The 26,408-nt window shown below is 37.5% G+C and overlaps 1 pseudogene; it reads left to right on the top strand.

Moving 5' to 3' along the window:
- The first annotated feature begins 9,982 nt into the window (after nt 1-9,982).
- On the top strand, nt 9,983-10,465 carry LOC145977844 (protein GVQW3 pseudogene; annotated as a pseudogene).
- Nucleotides 10,466-26,408: the final 15,943 nt, after the last annotated feature.

The raw sequence follows: 26,408 nt of genomic DNA, 5'->3' as shown, positions 1-26,408 counted from the left end.
GCAGGCACGGGTCACATGGTGCATAAAAATGCTGGACAAATTTAACCAAGGACAATCAAATGCAGTGTATGACATCGTAACAGGTGACGAAACTTGGGTGTACTGTTATGAACACGAGAGCAAACGACAGTAGACGCAGTGGATCTTCCCGGATGAGGACCCACCAACAAAAGTCAGGAAGGGACGAAGTCTTGGCAAACAAATAGTTGCCACTTTCTTCAGTCGGACGGGCCATATTGCAACAGTGCCGCTACAGGGACGTCGGACCGTTAATGCTGAATGGTACACTACGGTTTGTTTACCGGAGATCGTACGGAAAGTTCGTGAAAAACGCCCACGAAGTCGCATTATTGTGCATCAAGACAATGCGCGCAGCCATACAGCAGTACGAACAATTGAATTCTTCAAAGCCTCCAACATCGAAGAAATGACTCATCCTCCTTACAGTCCCGACCTCGCCCCTTGTGATTTCTTCCTGTTCCCTAAAATCAAGGATACATTACGAGGTTCTTCATTTCCTACTCCCGAAGAGGCAGTCATAGCCTTCGTTCAGTGCATTCAAGAGGTGCCTGCAGATGTGTGGTCCCAGTGCTTTCACACTTGGTTTGAGCGGATGAACAAGTGTATCAACTGTCATGGAGAATACTTTGAAAAATTATAGCATTCATACTTTTGGTCTCCAGTATTTTACTTGCGCGTGTCTAAAAACTTTTAGTGTGACCTATCGTATTTTGGAAACGATTTGTGCAATTTCTGTTTCCTTGACGGGCTGAAAGAAGAAGGTGTCGTCGTTTTCAGTAAAGGTAGTTGTAAGGAAACATTCACACTCTTCAAGGCTGAGATCGTCTTTTTTTTTAGAGGGGCTAGCGCTGTCAAGAAAGTGGGTGTTTAAGAGATGTGGATCATTTAAAAAGTCTGCGACACTCAATTCAAACTTTCCGTAAATACAACATATATAATTATATCTTTCCACATTAATTTCGAATCATAAAGATATCTGTTGATGCGGAATGAGAGGTAGGCTTTCTTCTCCTGTCTTATATCCGACGTCGTGAAATTCCGCAGTACTTTATAATAATCCCAACGTGACGGATTATTCGTCAGTATATATTTTCTGACAGCATTGTCTCTAAGTTTCATTAATAGTTTTGTATTGTCGGTTATCCACAATACATTTTTCTTGGTTATTCGTGTAGTATATATAGGGGGATGCATACCTAAAATAGTCCTACTACCATTATTAAGGAAGTTTTATTTTTCGTCAATACACAGTAATGCTCAATTTTGTCTCAGTGAAAAGAATTAGCTTCGGTTTCAAAACTCGCCACATCGATCAATGGGTAGTCTATGTAGAAAATTATTTTGATGCGTTTATCGAGATTCTCAAGCAGAAATGTGAAGTAATTCAAAAAACTGTCTGAATTACTGATCGGCACCGTCACGTCAGCTGAGTGCACAATGAATGGATCGTTATAACCACAACGTAAACTCATGTTTTTTTTTAGAGATTCTTGTAATTCTACTTAGTTTACAAATGACTTGCGTCATGCCGAAGGTGTCTACTGTTGATTTGAGGAAAACTGTTTCTGGCTTATTTTGTGATTAGTAATCGCTATTCATGTCACCGGCTACAATTAGATTTACAACAGTAGGAAACACGTGCGTTGTGTAGGGGATAATGGGGATATATATGCAGCAATTATGCCAGATGATTTGTTATTTACTTTTAATGACGTACATATTATTTCTATTTCGTCGCCGGGAGCAAAGCTTTCGCAGATTTTCAGCGAGGTGTACCTAAGATTTACTGATACGATTGTGAGGCATCGGTGGAGAGAGGCCCGGTTGGGATGTGTCGATGGCGACGGGCAGTAGGTGAAACCGTTACCTATTTGTCTGGAGGTCAGAGTTATAGATGCACCGTGCGCTGGCAGGTTTACCAACTGCTTAGTGTGAGACATTGTATTCCAGCGAGCGAGGGGATAGAGAAGATACGTATATTAATTATATGGAAAAGTTACTTACGATGAGAGAAAACCTTGTGGGAGTCTAAGCGAGCAGTGCAGGCACAATTACATATAATGAAAGACGGACACTACACAAAACACACAAACGCACACACATACACGAACACAGAAGGTTAAGTATAAGGTGGTCCTAATTTGATTATGACATGAAAGTGACGCTCGAAGAGTGGTACTTGCTATGGTTCTTTCCAAAATTTCAAAATAAAAACTTTACGAACAACATAGAAACTTTTTTTACTCTTTGTATGACCTTCATATACCTACGTGGTATTGTTTTTCAATTTTCTTCCTATAATACCATATCTCATAGAACTATTAACCATTAGCAACTGAATAAAATCATTCAATTGAAAACAGAAAACACCAAACAAACTGAATAACAGTAATCATTATCATTAACAACATCTAATTACCATCGCAGACTTGTAAAATCAAGGTAACGTCAAACTACATTCAAAACATCATTCAGTAAAATTCAGGGTTTTTCAGAGCGACCCAGACAATACCTTTTTCTCGAGAACGGAAGATCGTATCAAGTTGAAACAAAAAATACACCACTAAGCTGGGCCCAAAGAATCCGTAGAAAGTATTTGCAACAGCTCGAAAGCAACCCTTCTTGGTTTATGAGTGGGGGGGCACATGCCCCATTCGTGCAGTTTTCAAATGGGAAGGGTATGTTTGGAAAATGGTGTAGAAAATGGTTTTGCAAGAAAAGGAAGGTGAGCCAAATCGAGTATACAGAGCTTAACAATTAAGATATGTGCAGTACCATAACAGTTTTGGAAAGTTCCGGACACAAGCTTTCCAACGATATGCCACATGATGACTGTGGGACTAGATAAGGATGAAACCGCGTGATCGAAGAAGGAGGTCTAAGATTAGGGAAGAACTTGAAAATTTCAAATGGCAAGGGGGGGTCAAGTATTACTTCGTTTTAAAGGTCACAGAAAACGTGAAAAAGATGCGAACATGATTTTTTTAATCCACTGAGATGTTTCAAAATGCCGACCAAAATAATTCCAACCACTGAAGTTGGTGTTCCAAAGTGAGGAATTACATACGTAAATAGCAAGAAACAAACACTGGACAGAGTACATAAGATCATGTACAAAGAATGCCATCGGAACAACTGTTTATTCGTGGCAAGGTTTTTAAATGGTTACTGGTTCGCTACCATTGTAAGACCATGACACCGGTAACATGTAACGTCAGTGTACTGAACGTCCGGGTGAGAGGTTTGCGGTTTCCTAGTAGTACATGCCTCTTTGACTGTACAACATGCAGTGAGTATAACTTCACGTCCATTGTGTCCCACGTGTTCGGTAGGCTTCATTACACAACACAGAATGCTGGCTCAGTTGACAAATTACAAAGTACACCAATTTCCGACGTGTCCAGTTTCATTTGGTTGCACTTACGCTGTTCCAACTGCCCGGTTCAACCAAGCCGATCGGAAATTACCACGGGTCGAGGTGTGACGAGCTCGCCTGCATAGCTGTCGGTTAAAGTGTGCTTGCACTGAGAACGCAAATACGGTCCTACAATCTTGGAATCATTCACAGTTTTCTTTTACAAGTGGTTGCATTGTCGAAAGCATTGTGTGGTATCTCAGGACGTTTTACAGTGCATTCTTCGCGGGTAGTGTGCATTCCTGTACTTAATTCACATTGGCAAATTATTGAATGTGAACTAATAGTGCCTTTCACAAACGAAGAAGCATTTGATATGCTCATGGTGTTGGGTGAGTGCCAACAAAATAGCTCTGCTGCTACTCGTGTGTGTGCTGCAAGGTATCCCGATTGGGAACATCGTTCAAGATATATTGCTCGCATCCTTGCCGATCGTGTACGCAGAAGGGGAAATGTTCAGCCTTCTAGCAGTCACAAACATGAACGTATTGCCAGGCCTGTTATTGATCAGAGGTCTGCTGGTGTACATGCAGCATTCCATCTCAATCCTCACGTGAGTATCAGGCAAGTTGCTCGTGATTCTGGTGTTAGCGCATGTACAATGAGAAAGATTTTAAAGGATCACAGATTTCATACGTACCACCTGTCCCTGCATCAAGAGCTACATGGAACTGATTTTGAAAGCAGACTAGAATTTTGCGTGTGGTCTCAAGCTCAAGTGAATGCAAATGTTCGATTCTTTGACGAAATGTTGTGGTCTGACGAGGCTACATTTAAGAGTCAGGTAAATTGGCACAACATGCATTACTGGGACGCTTAAAAACCCACGTTGGATGCAAGAGGTTGATCATCAACGTAGATGGTCTGTGAATGTGAGGCGTGTAATCATTGGCGGACGAATAATTGGACCTCATTTTTTTCAAACGAGGTTCACGGGTCATGTGTATTCGCACATTTCTTCAAGAACAAATGCCCAGTCTTCTCGAAGACGTAGCCTTACACATCAGAACACACATGTGACTACAACAAGATCGCTGCCCAGCACATTTTGAGCTGACAGCGAGGAATCAGGTGAATGCAACGTTTCGTGGTTGCTGGGTAGGTAGAGATGGGCCTGTACCCTGGCCTCCTAGGTCACCAGACTTAACATGTTTATATTATTCCTTTTGTGGACGACTGAAAGAAATTGTTTACCAAAATCGCCCTACAACGAGGGATGACATGATCGAGCGCATAGTTGCTGCATGGAGGCACATTAGTGAGGCAGAAGTTATTGCAGCACAAAATGATTTTAGTGTCCGTGTGCAGAAATACATTGAGACCGAGGGAAGACATTTCGCACATCTAGTGTAAGTTGGTAAATGTGCATCACACTGGGTGAATTACACATTCTTCTCGTTTTCGTTGTTCATTGGTTTCTGATTACTCTTTCGTTTTTTTTATCATAATTTCAGTTAGGCCTATTTCTCTTGTCAAACAATGGTTTGGCAATCAATTGTGAGAAAAGGACTTTTTTCGTTGTCAAAGCAGCCGTTAAACACGAAAACGAATTCCTCATTGTGCATGACAGTAAACCATGCTTTGCCATTCCTAAGCCTGGACAAAGTGTGAAGGGTGGTCCAAGTTGCAGCTCAAACAAAGCTTAAAATAGTTCAGTGTTTCAAGAGCGGACCCATTACCCATTCCCTAACTTTAGACCCCCTTTTTTTGGATCATGCGGTTTCATCCTTTCTAATTCTCGCAGTCATCATGTGGCATATCGATGGAAAGCTTTTGTCCGGCACTTTCCGAACTGTTCACGTGCTGCACTTATACTAATTTTTAAGCTTGGTATACTCGATTTTGCTCACCTTCCCTTTTTGCAAAACCATTTTCTACACGGAAAACGGCAGGTGGTAAAGACAAATGTTTCATATGACAATTGTATTTTTCCCCGCCTTTTCGAATCTGCATTCCAAACATACCTTTCCCATTTGAAAATCGCACGAACGGGGCATGTACCCCCACTAAAACACCAAAGGGTGGCTTTCTTACTGTTGCAAATACTTTCTACGAATTCTTTGGGTGCGACTTAATTGTACATTTTTTTGTGTGAACTTCATACGATCTCCCGTTCACGAGAAAAAATTTAGTGTTTGGGTCGCTCTGAGACACCCTGTATAGTTACAATTATTGAGTTGTGGTGTATATGGTTGTTTGTATTGGAAGAGTGCATCCCATGCTAGACATATTTAAGTATCATAGCTTCATATTTTGTATTGAGGTTCATCCTGTCCCTTTTACTCTTGGTATTTACATTTAATGTACGAGATACTAGTTTTCTTGGTTTCGGGAACACAGCCGTTACGCTATCAGAGATCTTGTCTTCGGATCTTTCTTCAAGTAAACAGTTCTGTACAATACTCAATCTGTTAACGTCATCCCTCAAATTTGTCACAGTGTCCCGATTCCAATGATATTGGACCTGGGTGAGAACTTCGATTCCGGATTCCTCTGACTCTTATGGGAATAGGGCACAAAGTCAGAAACCATCTTTTCCCTGAAGAATTTCCTCGAATGTTGGTCCTTTTCCTACCGGTTTGTGAGAATTATCCTTGCTTATATCTCGCCCAAGAACGTGCGATACAGAGGTCATCTTGGCAATCAGCTTCTCAAAGTTTTATAACACATTCCTGGTCTCTTGTAATTCTTTTTTCATTACTTCTATGTCTTCAAGTAATCCAGTTAGGAATAGATAAAAACACGTTTGTTGTTATATTGAAAAATATTTCAAGTCGTGCGAATTTTATTAATTATATTACTAAAGTCGAAATAATTTAGTGATTGACTTGCAGATTTGCTCGTTTAGGATATTCTATGCACCAGCGTTTTAATTTCATTCGTTTGCACGTATTTCATTGGCAGAGGTTTACTTTTTCCTTTACTCATACATATATTTCTGGTGCTCAAATTGTCCTTCTTCAATCATGATGTTTTTGTGTATTTTGTTTTTTTTGCTCGGAACAGAAATCCGTCAAACAGTTCATTAATAGGAAAATATTCAATCACAGCTAAGTCAACTTCCCTCATAGCTTCTTCATTCCATTTGCAAGAAATCTTTCGTTTTCGAATAACGTCATAACGTAACGGTCTGCCTTCAATCTCAATACTTCCAGAACTTTCATCAGTACGGAGAATTTCATCGTCGAATTACTACCTACTATTTCCATCTGTTCAGTTACTTACTTGGCTTCGTTTCATCCAGGTCTGGGTTACAAGGGGGTGCTGATAAGTTCCAGGATTTGCTGTCTTCCCATCGTTTCCCATTCGTAATATGAGTATGTTATAGTGCATCAATAATATTCCTCCCCTAATAGCTTCTTTCTATTTTTCAGGTTTGAAGTTGTTATGGGGAAGGTTCAAGTCAGTTTCACGAGGGATGTGGTGACCCCCTCATGTCGCCATTCCATGGACTGATCCTTGATCTCGGGATCATAGATATGTAGCCACGTTTCATCCTCAGTCACTAGTCTGTGCCAAAAATCCTCTTCACCAGCACGAAACCGAGCCAAAATGGCCTCCGGTACTTCACTTTCTGAAATTCCTAATCACTGTTCAAGCATTTTGGAACCCATTTTGCAGAAAGTTTCTTCATGTCCAGCACATCATGTGGCACTCCCCTTCGGGTACATAGTCACCTGCCAGATTAGCACAGGGGTAGTAGATTCATACGATAACTCGGGGCAATTAAACCTGAACAACACTTTAAGGGTTGAGAAAGGAAACACAATAATTTCCAACTACAGAAGGAGTAATCCGTCATATATTCTGAAAAACAAGTTTTTATACAATTCACACACTTAATCAATTCTTTACAATTTCTATATATCGTTTCGTGTTCCAAAATTTCTTCTATAAATTTCAATGATTACAATTTTCTTCTTCTTCTTTGATTACCGGATTCATCTTTTTTTACTAAATATTTCTTCTTCTGTAGCAACCTCCTGTGTTCATATATGGATTTCTTCTTTGACTACAGACTTCGTCTTTGACTACAGGCTTCTTGTTCTGTAGCAACTTTCTATATAATATATCTAAATATGTATTCTGTGTCTACTAGCTTCTTCTTTGGCTACAAGCTTCTTCTTTGACTACAGGGTTCTTCTTCTGTAACAATCTTCTATATTTATCTAATTTTAAGCATCTACCCAAACATCAAAAGCCTCTCCTTCGGGTCGCTGCTGGAAACACTGCCACAGCCTAACTCAACCAAAAAAGGGGTAATCTAAAGGTGCTGTCGATCCCTCGCTGAACCTCGACTCTGAGCTGCATAAATGCGGTACCCGAAAATGCTTGGCGGCTGCCAAGTACTTGGCGCCACCACAGGACAAAGAACCAAAAGGTCAACGGAAAAGCTCGTTTCCGTTAAACAGTAAGAACCCAGAATCGTACTTATCATTTGGTTTCTTTTCTTTTCCTCCCCAACCATATGTCATATTATTTGCAATCCTTTTTTTCTGACGCCTCAATTCAATTCATAATTGTTACATATTCAAAGATTAAACATTTATAATTAACTTTACTATTTACAAGTACTCTCATATGTTTTCCTCGCGCGTTGTTCCATCAATCAGCGTTCTTTCATATTTTCCCGCGCGCTGCCATCTATCGTCTGCTGTATAACTAACCTTTGCGTTCGGGTACGTAAAACATGTATGATGAATCCTACTCGCTCTCTGGAGATGTTCATTATCTCTGCAATCGTCTTGACTGATATTCGCTGATCCATACGAATCATGTCATGCACAGCATCACATTTTGCAAGATCCGTCATTGATGAAACACGACCATTGAGGACCTCGTCTTCTGAGCTGAAAAGTCCAGTTGTGAATCGAGCTCTCCAGGTTCTTATAGTGCTGTATGGAGGACACTTACCTCCCTGTGTTTATGACACCTCACCGTGAATGTCCTTCGCAGACTTTCCTTGAAGGATCAGAAACTTGATCAAACCCTAAATATCCGACGTCGTGAAACTGACTTGTGACTCCGCCATGACTACTTCAAACCTGAAAAATAGAATGAAGCTATTAGGGGAGGATTAATTATTTTTGCACCATAACATACTCATATTACACACTTTCAAATTAGGTATGAATCGCGAATGGGAAACGATGGGAAGAGATTAAAGCCAGGAACTTACCAGCACCCCCTCGTATTTGGCAGGAGAGTTTCCGCCACATCGTGACGTTATACGGTCAGATAAAAATTGTCTGGCGCAGTGTACAACTTAGTTTTATATTTTCGAGGAACGGGTAACCGAAGATGAGTTCTGTTTCCATGTTCCTCACTACATAGATGAAGTCTTTGAATATATGTTTGTGAAGCTGAATTTGATTTGTCTGCATCTTAATATTCGTGTCCATTCTCTGCCTGCAAAATCTCTCAATGTAATTCCAGGATATTTCTGTAGATTAGGTGCTGTCAATTTTTCGCTTAGTTAACTCCAAGTTTTTATTATCATTATACGTATTGAATTCACTGCTTGTGTCAAGAGTGCTAGGTATTTGGACTCCTAAGAACCTGCTAAAATGTCTGGTCTTTTAATGACATCCTCATTGAACCAAGTAGCGATTATTTCTTTGCTTTGAGGAGTTAAAGTACAAAATTAGGACTTTTGAGTCTCCATCTACTGCAAGTTTAGAGTCTCGAGTAAACACAAATTATTTAGTTGTAGAGCCGCGAGAGATCTCTACAACTTCCTTGAGTTGTGCTTCACATAAAGGAGCACAGGGATTCATCTCATGACTGTCAATGGGAGTTACTCCTTCACAAGCAGCTACTATTTATATTTCAGTGTGTATTCTGATTACGCCTTTGAGATATCTAATTTTGATCGTAGCATCTACTTCTCTGAGTCAGATTCTCTCTTGACTATCTATCGTGACATTGAGGATTCCTGTTATTTGTGCTGGGCCTGTCATGATTAGCAGTTGTAATTGTAGTTTTTATTACCCTTGGTTGACTACACTTTTCTCTTATAGTGTGCACTTTTGAAATTCTTCTAACTCATTCGCTTCTTATCTGATAAGGAATGCAGCTAGTTGCTCAATATCGACGGGGTCTAGGGTTCAAATAATTTATCTCACTGCAGCGAATTTGTCCGTAATCAGTAATATCCATCTGCTCAATATTATTTTCTAGACTACAGTAAGCTGCATATAATTCCCAGAAGTAGTATGCTATGCTGGTGTTTCCGTTACGCTTTTATCTACTGTTCCTAAACACCTGTAAATCTCGTACTTCAGCTTCTCGAGAAGCGAAGGGCTTCTTGAAATTAGAGTAAAAATGTTCAATAGTTAATCAATTATTTTTATTGCCTATATTCCATGATTTTTCTCTGCCAATCATTAAAGAATACAATATCTTTAGCTTGTACCGCACTGACTGTATTCGGTAGAGGGGGTTCCTACCTAACCTACAAGCGGCTAGTCAGTTGTCTCCGAGCACCCGGAAAGTCAGGACAGGCTTTTTCGCGCGACGTGTTTCTGTGAGTGGTGCAAGCCGAAAATGCAGCGTTCGTTAGAGCAGAGGTACGCGATTAAATTCTGTGTGAAACTCGGTAAATCTGCGACAGACACGTTTGATATGATCAAGCAGGCTTACCCAGATGATACTTTAGCAAGAAGTGGTGTTTTTCGGTGGCACAAGGCCTTTTCGGAGGGCCGGGAAGAGGTCGCCGATGAAGACCGTGCTGGAAGACCTTCGACTTCGACAAACACCGACAATGTGACTCGTGTGCGCGAAGTTTTGAACTCAGACCGTCGACTGAGTATTCGCTTAATTGCCCAGATGTTAAATTTACCTAAATCTGTGGTTCATGACATTGTGACGGAGCATTTGAACATGCGCAAGGTGTGCGCGAAGATGGTCCCAAAAGTGCTTACTGACGACCAGAAGTTGCGGCGAGTTGAAGTGTGCCAAGAAAATTTGAACATGTGTGAAAGTGACCCCCAATTTTTGGATAACGTTATCACAGGTGACGAGTCATGAAAAGGCCGATGAAAGGCAAGCATTTTGAGACGACGGAGGGGATCCAAGCATCTTGCACCGCGGCTCTAAAGGCTATTCCGGAGAATGCCTTCCGTGACGCCTTCAATGATTGGAAATCGCGCTGTATCGACGCAGAAGGAGACTACTTTGAAAGTTTTTAAAGAATTGTAATGATTGGCTCAATATTTTTTTTTAAATCGACTCAGTCCTATTACTTTCCGGAATCACGCGTAGTTGCATTAAGATGACATTTAAATATAATATAATCAGGTGTTCCTTCAGATGTACTACACTGACAGATTGGGGATTGAAGAATCTTCCTAGTGTACAGGTCTTTAGGGGCTAGGGCGTAATTTAGGTGACATCTAAGAAGATTTGCTAAAGAGTTTCTTGAATGGTTAATGTCTTGCTACCAAGGTTCTTTAGGTATAATTGGTTGAATTGAATAATATTTTTTTCCATTAGTCTTTCCTGTAATTGGTCATTGTCCTGCCAACTTTTCAACAATTCTGTTTTAGCATGCGACTCTAGCGCTTTTGCAGAAAAATTAATCCGAAGCTATCGGAGACTTGATTCTTCAGATGCGTACTTGGCTAATGCGCCTGATGATATGTGGTTCCTTTCTATGGATGTATGCCCAGGAGTATAGACAAAATAAATTTTGTATCCTGAGTTGGTTAGTTTGTGATACAAAATTCTTATGTTAAAAATGTAGCAGTCTACATAGTAATCAGCTGTTATCGATCCCAGGGAGTATAAGACTGACACTGAATAAGTGGCGATCACTACCCTCTTGAGGTTTTCTCCTGTATGTACAACAATGCTTGACGAATAGCAAACGCTTCTGCGTTGAATATTGAAAATTCTGCTGTTAATGGGTAGATTTTGTATTCCATTAGATTATTGCAATATATTGCAGCTCCAGTGTTACCAGTTGCGGAATTTGATGCGTCTGTATATACTATGTAAAAGTCTTCATGCACTACAGAGTCTACATATTCCATGAATATGTTATTCACCATACTTGGCATTGATGTTCGTGTATCTTTAGCTGGATATGGATGAAAGTGAACGGAAAGTAATGTTGCTAGTTTAAAATAGTCTGTCGTAAAGCACGGAGACGTTGAAAATCTAATAACTTTCGGTATGAAATCCTTAATCGACTTGTATGCTGTGAATAGGATTAGAAGATTTAATTTATATTTAGCTGTACGGTTTGATGACATTAAGGCTTGTAAAAGTTATAATTTTCGTATTATCGGACTTTATATGGAAGACATCTTTTTCATTAAGAATTTTCTCGCAAGATATTGTGCCCGTAGATGAAATACTGGTTCTCCTACTTCAATAAACGTAGCATGCTTCGGTGTTCCTTTCCATAGACCAAAGATTCTACATAAACTATGATATTGTATTGAACGTAGTTTCGCAAATGCCAAATTTAGATTATTGTTAATCAAGAAAGAGCCATATTCTAATCTTGAATATAGCATTTGCTTGTGAACAATGTGGAGTAGTCTAGGAATTTCTCCCCACTTTTTCTTGACAGTGAGACATTTTATAATGTAAAATGCCTTAAGCGCCTTTTCTTCCATGTGTTCTACTTGGGTTTTCTATTTCAATTTATTATCCTACATAATGCCAAGAAATTTGTGTATACTACTTTGTTTTATGTGTGATCCATTAATGTCTAACGCAACTGGAGTTTGTATTCTTTTTCTATGGAACACAATTACAAAACAATTTCTACGTTAATGTTTATGCCATTGTTATCACACCATGTGCATAATTCGTTTAAAGCCAGTTGTGTTTTCTCTTTACCATCAGATAGATTCTTGCTGTATTTGTATATAACAATATCATCTGCATATTACAATAATCCAGCATACATCAACACATGTTTACCAAGATCATAAATATACAAATTAAATAATTTTGGACTTAACACCGCACCTTGCGGAAGGATTTTGACTAGTTGTGCGAACATTCGGTAGTTGTTGACCGTAACGAACATAAATTTTTCTCTGTGGTAATAATCCAACTATGCTTTTAGTAAATTGCTTAGTAAGATTGAAATGTTTTAGTCTTTTAACAAGCAAATCTATATGGACTGCATCATATACACTAGAAAGATCCAGAAAAACAACTATACAAAATTCGCGACGAACAATTGACCATATGTCTAAAATAAGTGTAGTCAAAACATCTATTGTCCCCATTCCTCTTCTGAATCCCCTTTGATATTTGGTAATATATTGTTATATTCAATCCACCATGTAATTCTATTAAGTATAAGATGGTCATAAATTTTTAATAAGCATGACGCAGGTGCTATTGACCGATAATGTTTAGAACATCCTGGTATTTTTCCTGGTTCAAGGATTTGAATTACAACAATTTCCTTCCATTGAATATTAACTTGTCCACTATTCCATATCACGTTATAAAGTTCTAATAATTTATCTATCCCCAGTTGCGGTAAGTTTTTATACATTCATATGATATGCCATCCATTCCTGGTGATGAGGAATGTTTCCTTTCACTTATAACGTCCCTTAATTCTGAACTGGTATATGGACATTCCAATGTTGATGATCTGGATTCATTCATTGAATTTAATATGGCGTTAAAATCACAGTCGATGGAGTCTGATGTTAGGGTTTGATGAAATTCCGTTATCCATTTACTGCATATGTCGCCTTTATGATATCTTCTAATATTATTGGCATTAGATATTCTGTTAATGACTTTCCACGCTGTGGTTAAGGATGATTCATTTGTTAATGAGGAACAAAACTTTTTCCAAAACTCTGCCTTAATTTGCCTTACGTACCTTTGAGTTTTGGCTGCTGTTTCTTTGTACTTCAAGAAAAGGTTCATTGTTGGGTGTTCTTTATATTTTATGAATGCATTTTGTCTAGCGTTTATTAATTTCTGGCAGTTTGTCCTCCACCACGCAGCAATCTTTCTTTTCGAGTCACGTTGAAGGGGAATTGTAGATCTGTTCAAATTCTCTTTAATTAGTGATGTATAGTTTACGCAATCTTTCCCCAGTTTGTTGTTGGTAGTTTTCAGTAAAGAGATTGATTTGTCTTGAAAATTCGTTCCAGTTAATATTTGTAGAATAGTATGGACTTGTTGGTCTTTCCGGAAGATTATTAGATATAAGTGTTGTATCTATATTTGAATAAAATGATATCAAAATTGGAAGATGATTACTATTATATGGATTTTGCAGAACTCTCCAGTTAATATCGGCAACTATATTCTCTGTCACGAGTGTTATGTCAGGGGCACTAGGATTTTCATTTGGTCTCGAGATATATGTGGGAGTGCCATCGTTTAGTATTGTTACATTTGACTCTTGAATGTATCTGCACAGAGATTTCCCTGGCATATCTGAACCATAACAACCCCACAATGGATGATGTGCGTTAACATCCCCTCTGATTATAACAGAAGTATTTGCCGGAAGAGAAGAGATTACACCAGAACGAATACAGTAATTTAGACGAAGGTGGATTATATAGTGTAACAAATGTAGTACTATGTATTGTTACTCTAAATATTTGAATATTATCAGGCATATTCCTTAAATGTATTACTTCATACCTATAATTATTTTTAATTCCTATGGCCACTCCACCATATCCGTCATCTCTGTCGTGTCTTATCCAGTGGTATCCATAGGCTTTAATTTTTGATTCGGATTTCGACCACGTTTCTTGAATTAATATAATGTCTGCTGGGAAAAAGTGAAGAATGTTTTTTTATACAGTGTATATTTTGAATTATGCTTCTAATAATCCATTGAAAAATTCTCTTTATCCTGCCTGGCATTCTGAGGGATGAATTAGATAATTTATTATACTTGATGCTACAACATACCAATCCTGTTTGATGTTATGTGATGAGGAGGCATTGGAGAAGTTGCATATTCCTGCTAGATACTTTTAAAAAATTGTTAAAAAAGGGTCATTCATTGATGGTCCACAATCTGAACGCGCTTGCATTTTCTGCGATGGTGGAAGTAATTTGTCTTTTTGATCTATAGCCGAATTCATTGAAGCACTCTGCTGTTTTTCTTTCCAATGTGGTTTTGTTTTGTCAATTGTCGATGGGATCTGTCATTTTGTTCTAGATTTTGAAACGTTTCTGATGATTATGGACGTTTTCCCTGCGATAACTTTGTTGTTTCCTGGTTACGATCTACTTGTTGAGCTCATTTGTTAGGCAGTTGGTGATGAAGCGTTTGGTATTGGATTTCTTGTTTACAAGTATTTGCATTAGTCTTGTTTCCTTGCATGTTGATGCGTAGGACATGTTGTATATTCTGTTCTCACTTGGTACTACTGATGCAGTAGTTAAAGTAGCTTTTGGGTATTTTTTCACAGCTTCATGATAGCATAGGTCCTCAAGCGCTATAGTCTTTACTATATCCTCTTGTCGCTGTTTCTCTGGACAGTCCTTGTCTGCTGCCCAGTCTTCTTGTGTATAATTAATGCTTATGGCATTATTATTACAGCTTGAGAATTCATGATTTTCCACACAACGTTTACACTTCAATGTATTCTTACAGTTAGATTTGAAATGCTCATAATAGTAGCAGTTTGTGCATTGCTTTACCATGGGAATGTAATGTTCTATATCAATCTTTGAATAATATTTATTACATATGCTGGTAAGGTTTGGGCATCAAATGTCAATATTAATGATCTCGTTGGCTCAGCAATTCGACTTCCGTTTTCGTCAATTTTGTATTTCATCATTCGTCTGACTTTGAGTACGTTGAAAACATTAAGTTTTACGTTTTCTAATAACTCATCATCTGTAAATCATCCTTTAATTACACCCATTCTCCTCACTTTATGTGCTGGTGCATAAGCAAACCATTTATTGTTCATTAGAACTGGATGAGAGAGAAATTTGTTAGCATTTTTGGCAGATTTGAATTCAAATTTCGCCAGATTTTTCCTCATGGTCTCAATTGTCTTTAGACCTTCTATTTTGGCTTCATGAAGTTTTTTCCCCTATTGTAGTATATGTAGCTGTCCAATATTACTTCTAATTGTTCCATTAATTCCATTTGCAGTTCTTACAAATATATCATAAGGCCTCAATTGTGTATGTTTGTATGTAATTGTTTCTAGATCTTTAGATATTTTAACTTCTTGTGTATTTACTGTATCCTGTGACAGGTTTTTCTGAGAGACATCACTTTTGTCTTGACTAGCTACGCTAGCAGGAGCCCAAACTTCCACACATTGTGAAGTGTCTGTGTCACTTACATGAGTATTCATTTTGTTTAATGGCATCGAGCCATATTAAACACTTAAGTTATATTAATCACTTTATCTTTACTTAATCTATCAATTCACTTTATTATATTATATATTACTTTTTAAACTCTCAGTTTATACGTATATATTCCTAACTTATAACACAAAGGACAAGAAACACTAGAAGATTCTCTCTCCTCTCCCATTCCAGACCAACCATACGTCTTTTCTCATATCATGAGATATCCAATCGAAATGTTCTGGTTAGGTGCAGGTAAGAACCTCTCTCCCTGCCAAGTTTCCGTGAATATCCTCAAACAGGGATGTCTTCAACCAACGAGTAAAATCCCATTGGGTGGGTCAGTTGGATTGGAGAACACAAGAGAAAAATCCCAGCATGTCTCTTTGTTTCTGCGAACGTGCACCGCTTTTATACTGGAAATTGTTATTTCGTTGACATGCAGTATTCAATTGCTTGAACCTAGTTAAGGCAATAATTTATCTATTAGCCCTTGTGGCAATTCATAATTTATAATTAATACAACAGAATAACCTATTAATTTTTAGAAATCCTTTGAGAATATAACATTTTAAATTTACGCAGCGTTAATTTATATGTGAAATATAATTAGCATTCGCTGTTCTAATTCAATCAAAATGGTCATGTTTTAGAATATGGCCGTCGTATAAAAGCATTCTGAATACTTGAGTATTGTAAAGTGATTCTCTTATAGGAGACTCTTAATTTCTTAACGACAGGAAAGTGGAACTCTTAGAGAGGTACATCCAACGGCAAAATAAACTTTAGGCGAATTGTCCACCACCATTTTCGTTCGGTCTGTATTATACAATGTGATGACAATGAATTGAAAAATTAACGTTAATAAGCAGAGAACAATGCATTTTTCGAACCAACATAGTAAAAGTAAAGTGCTCCCCTGTGCATAGCACCATGCCATGAAGGCGTATAGGGGGTGTGGGGGTAACGCCCCACACTTTCTTGATCCGGTCGTGAGTGGGGGTGATGTGATCAGCATCACGCCCCTGACCGCCTTTACCCCCCAGGGTTTCCCCCAGGTACCCATGTTATTCGACGCTGGGTGGGCGCCGGGGCCGCTTTCACCGTTAGAAAAGTTCCCGGATTTGAACCGGCCGGGGATCGAACCCGGGACTTTTAGCATGGTAGTCAGACGCGTTACCGACTGAGCCACCGCGGCCATGGAACCAACATAGTTTCATTCCTTATAGGTAATGAACATAGTGGTGAACAATTTGCCTACCATTATCTTTGCCTTTGACTGCACCTTTCAAAAGTTAGATAGTTTGAGATGCAAGTGCCGTTGTACCTGATGCCTGCATCTACGTAATTTGGTATTCCTCGGAAATTCTCCAGGTACTCCGATCATAGGCAGATCCGCCGTTCCGTTCTTAGATACAATATCAACTCTCTGCGATACTGAATGTTTAGGAAGCAACACAATATTGCAAATTTCAAATAAATAACATTGCCCAGGATGAAAAATAATTTTCATGTTGCCCACAATGATGGTGTTATTGTACGAAGTTAGATTCAGTTTGAGATACATGCTTAAGAATGCTCTCAAAAGCAAATATTTCGGATAAATAATATCATCGTGTAGTTGTAGTTTCAAGATCTATGTCTAGTTGGAATGATGATAGTCTCCAATCTCATACGTACCACAGTGCTTTGTAAAAATTTTGTAATGTAACGTGGTGTACTTTAGATAGCAATCAAAGCTTCAAAACGCAGATGTGACCAAAGGTAATATGATGAATACCTTGAATGAGTTCTTCGTTGTTATAAATGCTACATTGGGTTAAATTGTTCACTAGATATAATGATTTCCTCTGTTCAAATGAATCAGAAGTGAAGGCAGTGCGATTATGCTTGCAAAAATCAGATGCAGTGCGTATGAACATTTTTAGGCACATCCAAATTCACCACAACACATTCTTGCGACAAGGGACTATTTCGATGCAGAGAATCAGACATATAAACCTCTCTAAAATATAGCATCTTAAATATTTGAACTAAAGTTTCAACGTCTTGCTTTGTATGCGGTTGTTCGTTTTTTAACTATTCTCGATGCTTTGAATGTCATGACATGACCTACTCTTTTCTCCATGACCAAGTTATGGCGTTTCTGTTGTGCAGATGCAGCATTATGTTTATTTGCATCGATGAATGTTTTGGCAATTCAAGCACTACCTCCTACTAACTTCCCACAGCACTCAAAGCTGCTAATGTAGCCGGGATACTAAAAGTATTTCTTCCACTTTTCTGTACATTTTCTGTATGCCTTTTAATAGGTATATGCTGATTGTTTTATTACTTGTCCATTGTGCAGTGATTGTGGTCCGAACATAATTCAAACAATTCCAATATTTCAGATATTGATAAGGCATTTGGTACTTAGATAATACCTTTCGGTTTCGAACTTTTTAATGGGTATTTACGAATAAAAGCCCCATTATAATTTTTATTTTGTAATCATTGCAATCGAGGTCCCTCGAGCAGCTACAGATTCACCTAATGATGCATTTCTATTGACAAGACTCCCGGAAGCTGCATTTTCTAAAAAAAAAAAAAAAAAAAAAAACCTGCTACGTGTCTAGTAATAAGATATGTGCTCCTGATGAAAGGGATGACATGCTGCGTGCATGATACATCCTGTGAATTCACACCTACATGTTCTCTCTCTAAATTTTCTCAAGTTTTGTGCCGCGACCACAATACTGATATTCTGGGATATGCAATTCGAATGGCAATATATTAGTAGTATGGTTTAAAAGACTTTTATCTTCAGCCAAATTCCAGAATTTCGATGGGAATTTGTTCAAAATTTAAATCATATATCCTATGCTTTTCTTTCCAACATTGCACAGGGCAAGCTGAGGCAACACAAAAATTCAATTCTACTTAGTTTGATCAGTGTCTATAAAAAATTCACTTTCAGTTGGGCACATCGCGCGAGTATAATTCCATTGAAGAATTAAAGAGAGGCATACGTTTTACAATGGGCAATTCGGCTAGGAAAGCGGAATTGTTTCGTGTAATTTGGAGATTCCTTCCGTATGATATGTTTGACAACCAGAAGATTTTAACGAACGAGTAGGCGAGATTTCTTTTTTCAACTAGTAACATGAAACTCACGTTACTAATACGAAAGATCGAATGTCTCACGCTGCAGAAGTATTGACGAAGAGTGAAGTAATTCAAGGTCTCGGGTAGAGCATTGGTTGTTGGCTAGACCACGACGGAGCCAGGTCAGACGCGGCATGGCTGGTGGATCAATAGGCGGGAGAACCAACATACGAACCAACCCATTGGCTCCCTGACTGCGGTGTGACGTAAGGAGGCGGAGCATAGCGGGCCTACTGCCTGCCTGTTCTCAATTATTGCCAATCAGAAATGGTACGTTCCTTCTATCTCCGAAACCAAATTTTCAGGCTGGTCAAAAAACTAGATCCTTATTTGCCTCAGTTGCAATGATGCCCCATCCCCCTCGACTCTGAGCATCTTTTTCCTCGGCATTCAGAATGTGTTCGAGCATCAGCGAAATAAAGTTCCCGATTCCTTGCAACATTTGGATGATGTCTGAGTTGCTGTGACTTTCCGGTACTTGTACCTTGAATGAAATTACGTAATTTATTGCCTCATTTTGGTATTTTTTGCATTGCGTATTTCTGCCACTAATAAACGTAGGTGTTGGAAATAGCGAGAATGAGTACAGGGTCAAACATGTGTCCGTATCTTATCCAGAATTCGAACGAAACATTTCTGTGTTCGGAGTGATACACAACGAAGCAACCATTCCAAAATTACATGAAAATATCCCTCTAAGGTACAGTTATCGACAATCAAAATGGGACACCTAGTTTCTGAAACATTGGCTTCCCTGCAACGTGTTGCGTGTGTTGTTAAACTCTACGGCGATGCGCAGACTCAAATAGCAACTTTTCAACACGAAGTTCTCCCCAAAACCTGCCCCTGTCTTCTTCTTCTTTTGGCTCGCAGCGTGCCGTTATCTTGTCATTTGTTGAAGGGAAAACATTCGGGGTACTAGCTGATTCTGAAAGAAAAATGGAGGTGGGGAGGGAGGGATCCAATGTCCGAGGGATTCGCTGACCAACGACAGGTGCGGTCCTCCATTCATATTGGGTGTTAGGCGTAGAGCTGACAACTCTGCACTGTAAAAAGAGATGTCAAGAAACAGCAACATGAGGCCATGGATGTTCCCAAGGTAAAATAGTCCCCCGTTAGGATCTCCGGGTTGGAACTACTTTGTGAGGTCCCTGGACTAAGAATAAGATCTACATTGGGAATAAGGATATTAACTTAGGCACCTGGAATATTCTAAGTCTTTACCGGCCTGGGGCATTTCTGAGTACAGTTAATGAGATAGTTAAGTATAAATTAGATGTAGTTGCTTTCCAAGAAGTTAGGTGACCATGAGAAGGGAATTGTAAAACTAAAAATTATATATTTTTTTCTACGGTGGTACTGAAAATCATAATTTTGGAATAGGTTCTTTCATAAATAATAGAATTATCTAGGCTCTTAAAACAGTAGAATTTATTAATGATAGATTATCATATGCAGTTTTACAGGGTAGGTGGTGTACAATTATTTTAATAAACATACATGCACCAACGGAAGATAAAGATGATAATACTAAAGATGATTTTTATGCAGAGTTAGAAGAGGTCTTTGATAAATTTTCTCAGTATGATATGAATATTCTGTTAGGTGACTGTAATGCACAGATTGGCAAAGAAGAGACATTTAAACCCACGATTGGTAAATAAAGACTTCATGAATTAAGTAATGATAATGGTATAAGATTGATTACTCTTGCAACCTCAAATAATTTAATTGTGAAAAGTACCATTTTCAAACATAAAGATATTCATAAATATACCTGGTCTTCTCCAGATGGTGAAACTCATAATCAGATAGATCATGTTCTCATTGATAAGAGAATGCATACTAGTACAATTGACATTCGTACACATAGAGGTGGTGACTGTGCCAGTGACCATTATTTAGTAATTGCTAAATTAAGACTCGCAGTGATAAATTATCAGCAACAAAATCTAAAAGTTCTAAATTTTAATATAGGAAAATTTGCTGATGAAAGAATTTAGAAAGATTACCAAATTAAACTGTACAACAGATTCGATGTCTTGCAGGATTTAAATGATAATGAAAATATAAATGAAACAGACGTAAATAAGAATTGGGAGCACGTCCATAATGCAATAGAATCAGCAGCTAAAGAAAGTATAGGATACCATAAACCGAGAAAAAGTAAGCCATGGTTTGATAATGAATGTCATAATCTAATAGAAATAAGATATCAGGCTAGACTTAGGTGGTTAAATAACTCTGGTGATACAAATCTAAGCAAATATAATAGAATAAAGCGAGAAGTTAACCACACATTACTTGAAAAGCAAAATTAACGAAATTGAAACAAACAGCAAAACCAAAAATATCAGAGGTGTAAATGAATTTAGAAAGGGGTGGCAACCTAAAGTAAACTTGATAAAAGATAAAGACGGTGATTTTCTAGCCGACCCAAGTGATATTCTAAATAGATGGAAGAACTACTTTAATGACCTTTTAAATTTTCATGTACGAGATAAATCAGAAGTAAATGAAGTACACAGAGCAGAACCTTTAGTTCCTGAACCTAACTTGACTGATGTTAAAGATGCAATTAAAAGTCTATAAATAACAAAGCTTCTGGAATTGATTTAATACCAGCTGAAATAACTAAATATGGTGGAAATTCGTTAATATGTCAAATTCATAAATTAATTTGTTTAATATGGAATAAAGAAGAAATCTCTCAACAGTGGAAAGAATCCATAATTTTTCCTGTGTTTAAAAAAGGTGATAAAATGAACTCTAATAATTACAGTAGAATTTCTCTACTCTCAACAACATATAAAATATTATCTAACATTCTTTTAACAAGACTAACCCCATATACTAATGAAATTATAGGTGATTATCAATATGGATTTAAACGTAACAGATCAACTACAGATCAAATTTTTCTCATGAGACAGACACTCGAGAAAAAGTGGGAATATAATCAAAATGTCCATCAGCTATTCATTGATTTCAAAAAAGCATATGATTCGGTTAAAAGAGATAAATTATATAACATATTAGTCGAGTTTGGAATACCTAAGAAGTTTGTTAGTATGATAAAAGTATGCACCAGTGAAACAGAAAGTAAAATTCGTTTGGCATTAATGTGTCTGACAAATTTACAATTCATGATGGGTTAAAACAAGGAGATGCATTATCTCCATTGCTCTTTAATTTTGCCTTAGAATATGCTGTTAGGAAGGTAAAAGAAACCAACGAGGGACTAAAATTAAATGGGTATGACTCAGTTGTTAGCATATCCAGATGATGTAGACGTATTAGGGGATGATATAAATACAATTAAGAATAATGCAAAAATATTTTTCAAAGCTGCTAAAGAGATAGGTTTTAAAGTTAACAAAGAGAAAACTAAATATATGCTTATAGGCCGAAACCAAGTGTTAGGTAATAATCAAAGTCTAATTATTGATAACAACTCGTTTGAACCAGTTTCCAAATTCAAATACTTAGGAGTAATATTAACAAATGAAAATGACATTAAAGAGGAAATAAAAAGTAGACTTAATTCAGGAAATGCATGTTAATGCTCTCTTCATAAACTTTTCTCTTCTCGTTTAATATCTAAGAAACTAAAAGTTAAAATATGAAAAACAGTAATTTTGCCTGTAGTGTATGGGTGTGAAACTTGGTCCCTTACATTGAAAGAGGAACATAAATTGAGAGTATTTGAAAATAAGATCCTTAGGAAAATATTTGGACCAAAATGGGGTGAGGAAACAGGTGAGTGGAGAAGGTTACATAATTTAGAACTACACAAATTGTATTCATGTCCACATACTATTAGATTAATTAAATCAAGAATAACTTAGGTGGGCAGGCCATGTGGAACGAGTGGGAGAGGCTAGAGGAGTTTACAGGATTCTTGTTGGGAAACGTGATGGTAAGAGACCTGTAGGAAGACGAAGACGAAGATGGAGGGACAACGTTGAGATAGACCGAAAGGAAATCGGTAGGGATGCAAAAGAGTATATAGATCTTGCTCAGGATAGGAACAGATGGAAGGCCTGTGCTGCTGCAGCATGAAGCTTCGGGTTTAAGAAGGCTAGAGAGTTAGTTAGTTAGTAATCCTATGCTTTTGACATCGTTTACATTAAAATTCTTGAGCTTTTAGCTGATCCTATCCTTGATAGACCTTTTTCATTGTAATAAGTTTTGTATCAATCATTTGCATCAAGGAAATTACCAATATTCAATCTAGAAGCTTCCTTACATCATCTACTGAAACATACTCTTCTCGTCCTCGCCTTGTAATCAAGGGGTACCTGTTTCGATACCCGGTGGAAGTACATAGTGGATCGGATCCCACTTTTAACTCTAGGTACAGTATTGATTATACTTATTGTCAATAAAGTGGACTTAAAACACCAATTCTATCAATAAATCATGTTTAATGAAATTTTCTATATTCAATTCATTACAAATGGGTTTAATGAGATTTATCTACATTTCGCCACTGCTAGATTTCACATTATTCTTTGAGGGATCTTGATTTTAATACAAGGCCTTCAATGTTTTAATATATGTTTTTTTTCTTTCATACTATTCCTTCGTGTAACCTTCAGAACATTAACGTGTTTTAAGTTCACACAATCCATAGTGGATGGGTACTTCACAAAACTACATTTTCTACTAAATAATGCACATTTTGAACAAAAGAAATTGCCATGAAGCTAACTCTGAAAATATCAATTTTCGAAATAATTCTTCCACCACGTTCAGTGTCTGAACAAAACAAAACACGTCATCCTTATCTTATTTTCTGCAGCTCAAATATTTTGTTTCTATGGGACCTTTTTCAATCGGGTCCAGAGTAACAGATATGGGTTTTCGTGGAGTTGGTATGGGAGCAAATATATAGTAAATTCTAGAGATTAGCGTGGGTGGATAATTTAAAATGTTACTAGCAGACACAAGTATCAGTTCTCGGATCAAATCTTTACTTTGTTCTGTGACATTTTTATTTCTTCACCAGGATTTCCAATATCATGATAGTGGGTCACTCTTTAATAAAATACTTATCTGCGTATATTATTTTACTCAGCTCTTCTTCGTAGAAACGTTCTTCCAAACTATCCCTCTATTTATCTTTGATCAAACATATATGCCTGGTACCCTTTAAAATTTCAGCTACTGTGAATGCTCTCTAGAATGATTGATCCTTTATTCCTGTTGCCTGGTAAAATGTCAGCTACAGTGAAGATTTCCGTACTCTAATTTTTAGTAAATCCTTTGTCGAATGGACGTATAAATAAACTGATTTTCACGTGATCACCTATTTTATATATTTGTTCTCTTGTATGTATAATGTGGGATAATATACAGTAGAAATTCAATGTTTTTCGTTGATTTTATTTACTTTTGAAGGTTTTGTGCGTATGGTACTGCGCATTGTGTTATTATAACAATGGACAAGATCAGAAAATAGTATCATCAGTCCATAGTTGCCTTGCAATGAGAATTGCTTCAACATGTGGTTCATTGATGTTCAATTGAAGCTCCTGATCATGCTGGCTATCAAGTTACTGTATGTAGAAGAATGTTTGATACCAAGTTGTTGCATTAATTTATTTAACATGAAATTGAAAAAAATATTTTCCTGTATATGTCTGCCGATAACACGGTATCCTGCCTTACCTCAAAATATGTTGGAAAGTATTTAAAATATAAACATCATATTTTAGTTTCAAAGAATCACCCAAGCATATTTACGAAATTATCTAATGCAGTAAGCATATACTAAAAAAACTTTAATTATTTTATTGTCGCTATTCATCTCCACCAGATCAGCATTCCATAGATCTTTGAAGCATTTCGTTACGATTAAAATACGTTTACATTGTCGACGAGGTGGCATGCAAAGTTCGTTGATATTACTTTTAGTAGAAATTCAACAATGTTAAATTTTGAACAGAGAAACTAATATTAATGGATCCTTAGAAGGATGTACCTTGTTGCTGTTATATACAAATATTCGAAGTCCATCTTCTAGATCTATAACAAACAATCCTTCTTCCTTGTCTATTAGATACACAGAATGAGTATCGTCTCAAAATGCCAACAGTATATTCAGGGCTTTTATCACACCACGCTTGCTAATCAAGCTCATCAGTAAAGTACTATGTTTTAAGCCCACCAAAACCCCTTACTTCAAATTTCAAATCCAAAAAGTTTTTTTTTCGTTTTCCACGTTTTGAAACACAGATCAATCCGTTTTCGGCATGTTTGCTATCGCAAAATCTCATTTTGTAAAAATGCTGTGATTCTTAAAGACCGAGTTTGGTATTTTTGTCTGCACAGTGGTCATTTGCATCTGTGATTTAGCATTTTGTGATTACATTTTAATTCGATGTTCTGAATTTACCACGTCCGAGCAGGGGTCCTGCGTTACGCATGAGGCAACGTGGTGAGTTATGATTGAATGGAAAGTAAGTTATACTTAAAGCATGAATGGCAACATGCGATTTCAAATATAAATTTAAGGATTTGAATGATAAAATGTCGACATCAAAGCAATATAAGGAACTACGTAATCAAATTTTAAAATATTTTCAGTACGTCAAGAATGTTCTTCTTCCGTTCCTAACAAATAATTTGTATGAGCTTTAAAGAAACAAATTTGGTCTATGCCTGCGAATTATATAATATGTTGTTAATTCTCGTCATTTCTCATACCGCAAGTTCTAGCTGATTGTGGTGATACTGACAATTTATTTATTAATTGAGCAATAGTAACAAAAGGGGTCACTAGAAAGGGCAATGTGTGAGACAAAGATTATAATTATGAATTTCAACAACTCAGATTACATGAGTTTGTAAAACTTTCCAATCAACATTTTGCTTGTCTGAGATGCATTTTGGCAGCGGCAGTGGCAGAAGCAGCCGAGCAGGTGCTGCTGGCGTTTCTTTATATATTTTGTAACTTAGTGCGTCCCTCTCTTCTTACTGAGTTGCGCTTAACATCATCAGAACTGTTATTTAACATGTGGAATTGACAGGAGATGTATCAGGTGCTCTGTAGTAGACGTATTGGAGCGGCTCAAATTCATACTTGGTACGAGGCCTATTATTTTTATTAATTTAATACCTATTTTGACGATGTTTTTGTCGATTTTATGCTATTGCAAATCTGTGAATTTTCATCTCATACTTCGTACGAGTGTCATAATTTCTTTCGAGTTAAAGTACGTAACACATACACCCACCTAAATCCACGCACACCCACAGGCACACCCACCCACGCACACCCACCCAGCACACCCACGCACACCCACGCATACCCACGCACACCCACGCACACCCACACAAATTTAATTCCTTTCTACTTCCCGTCTACTTCTATTGCATCAAGTTGTGCAACAAGTTATTACGCAACATTGCGCAACAAGTTATTACGCAACATTGCGAGAGCTCGTAAGGGTAAACTATTGTGCAATGTTATGCAACAAGTTATTACGCAATA

The sequence above is a fragment of the Lepisma saccharinum genome, chromosome 23 (assembly GCF_977018435.1).
Source record: "Lepisma saccharinum chromosome 23, izLepSacc3.1, whole genome shotgun sequence".
NCBI lineage: Eukaryota > Metazoa > Arthropoda > Insecta > Zygentoma > Lepismatidae > Lepisma > Lepisma saccharinum.
Note: the sequence above shows the minus strand (reverse complement) of the source record. Positions and strands in the feature narration are given on the sequence as shown.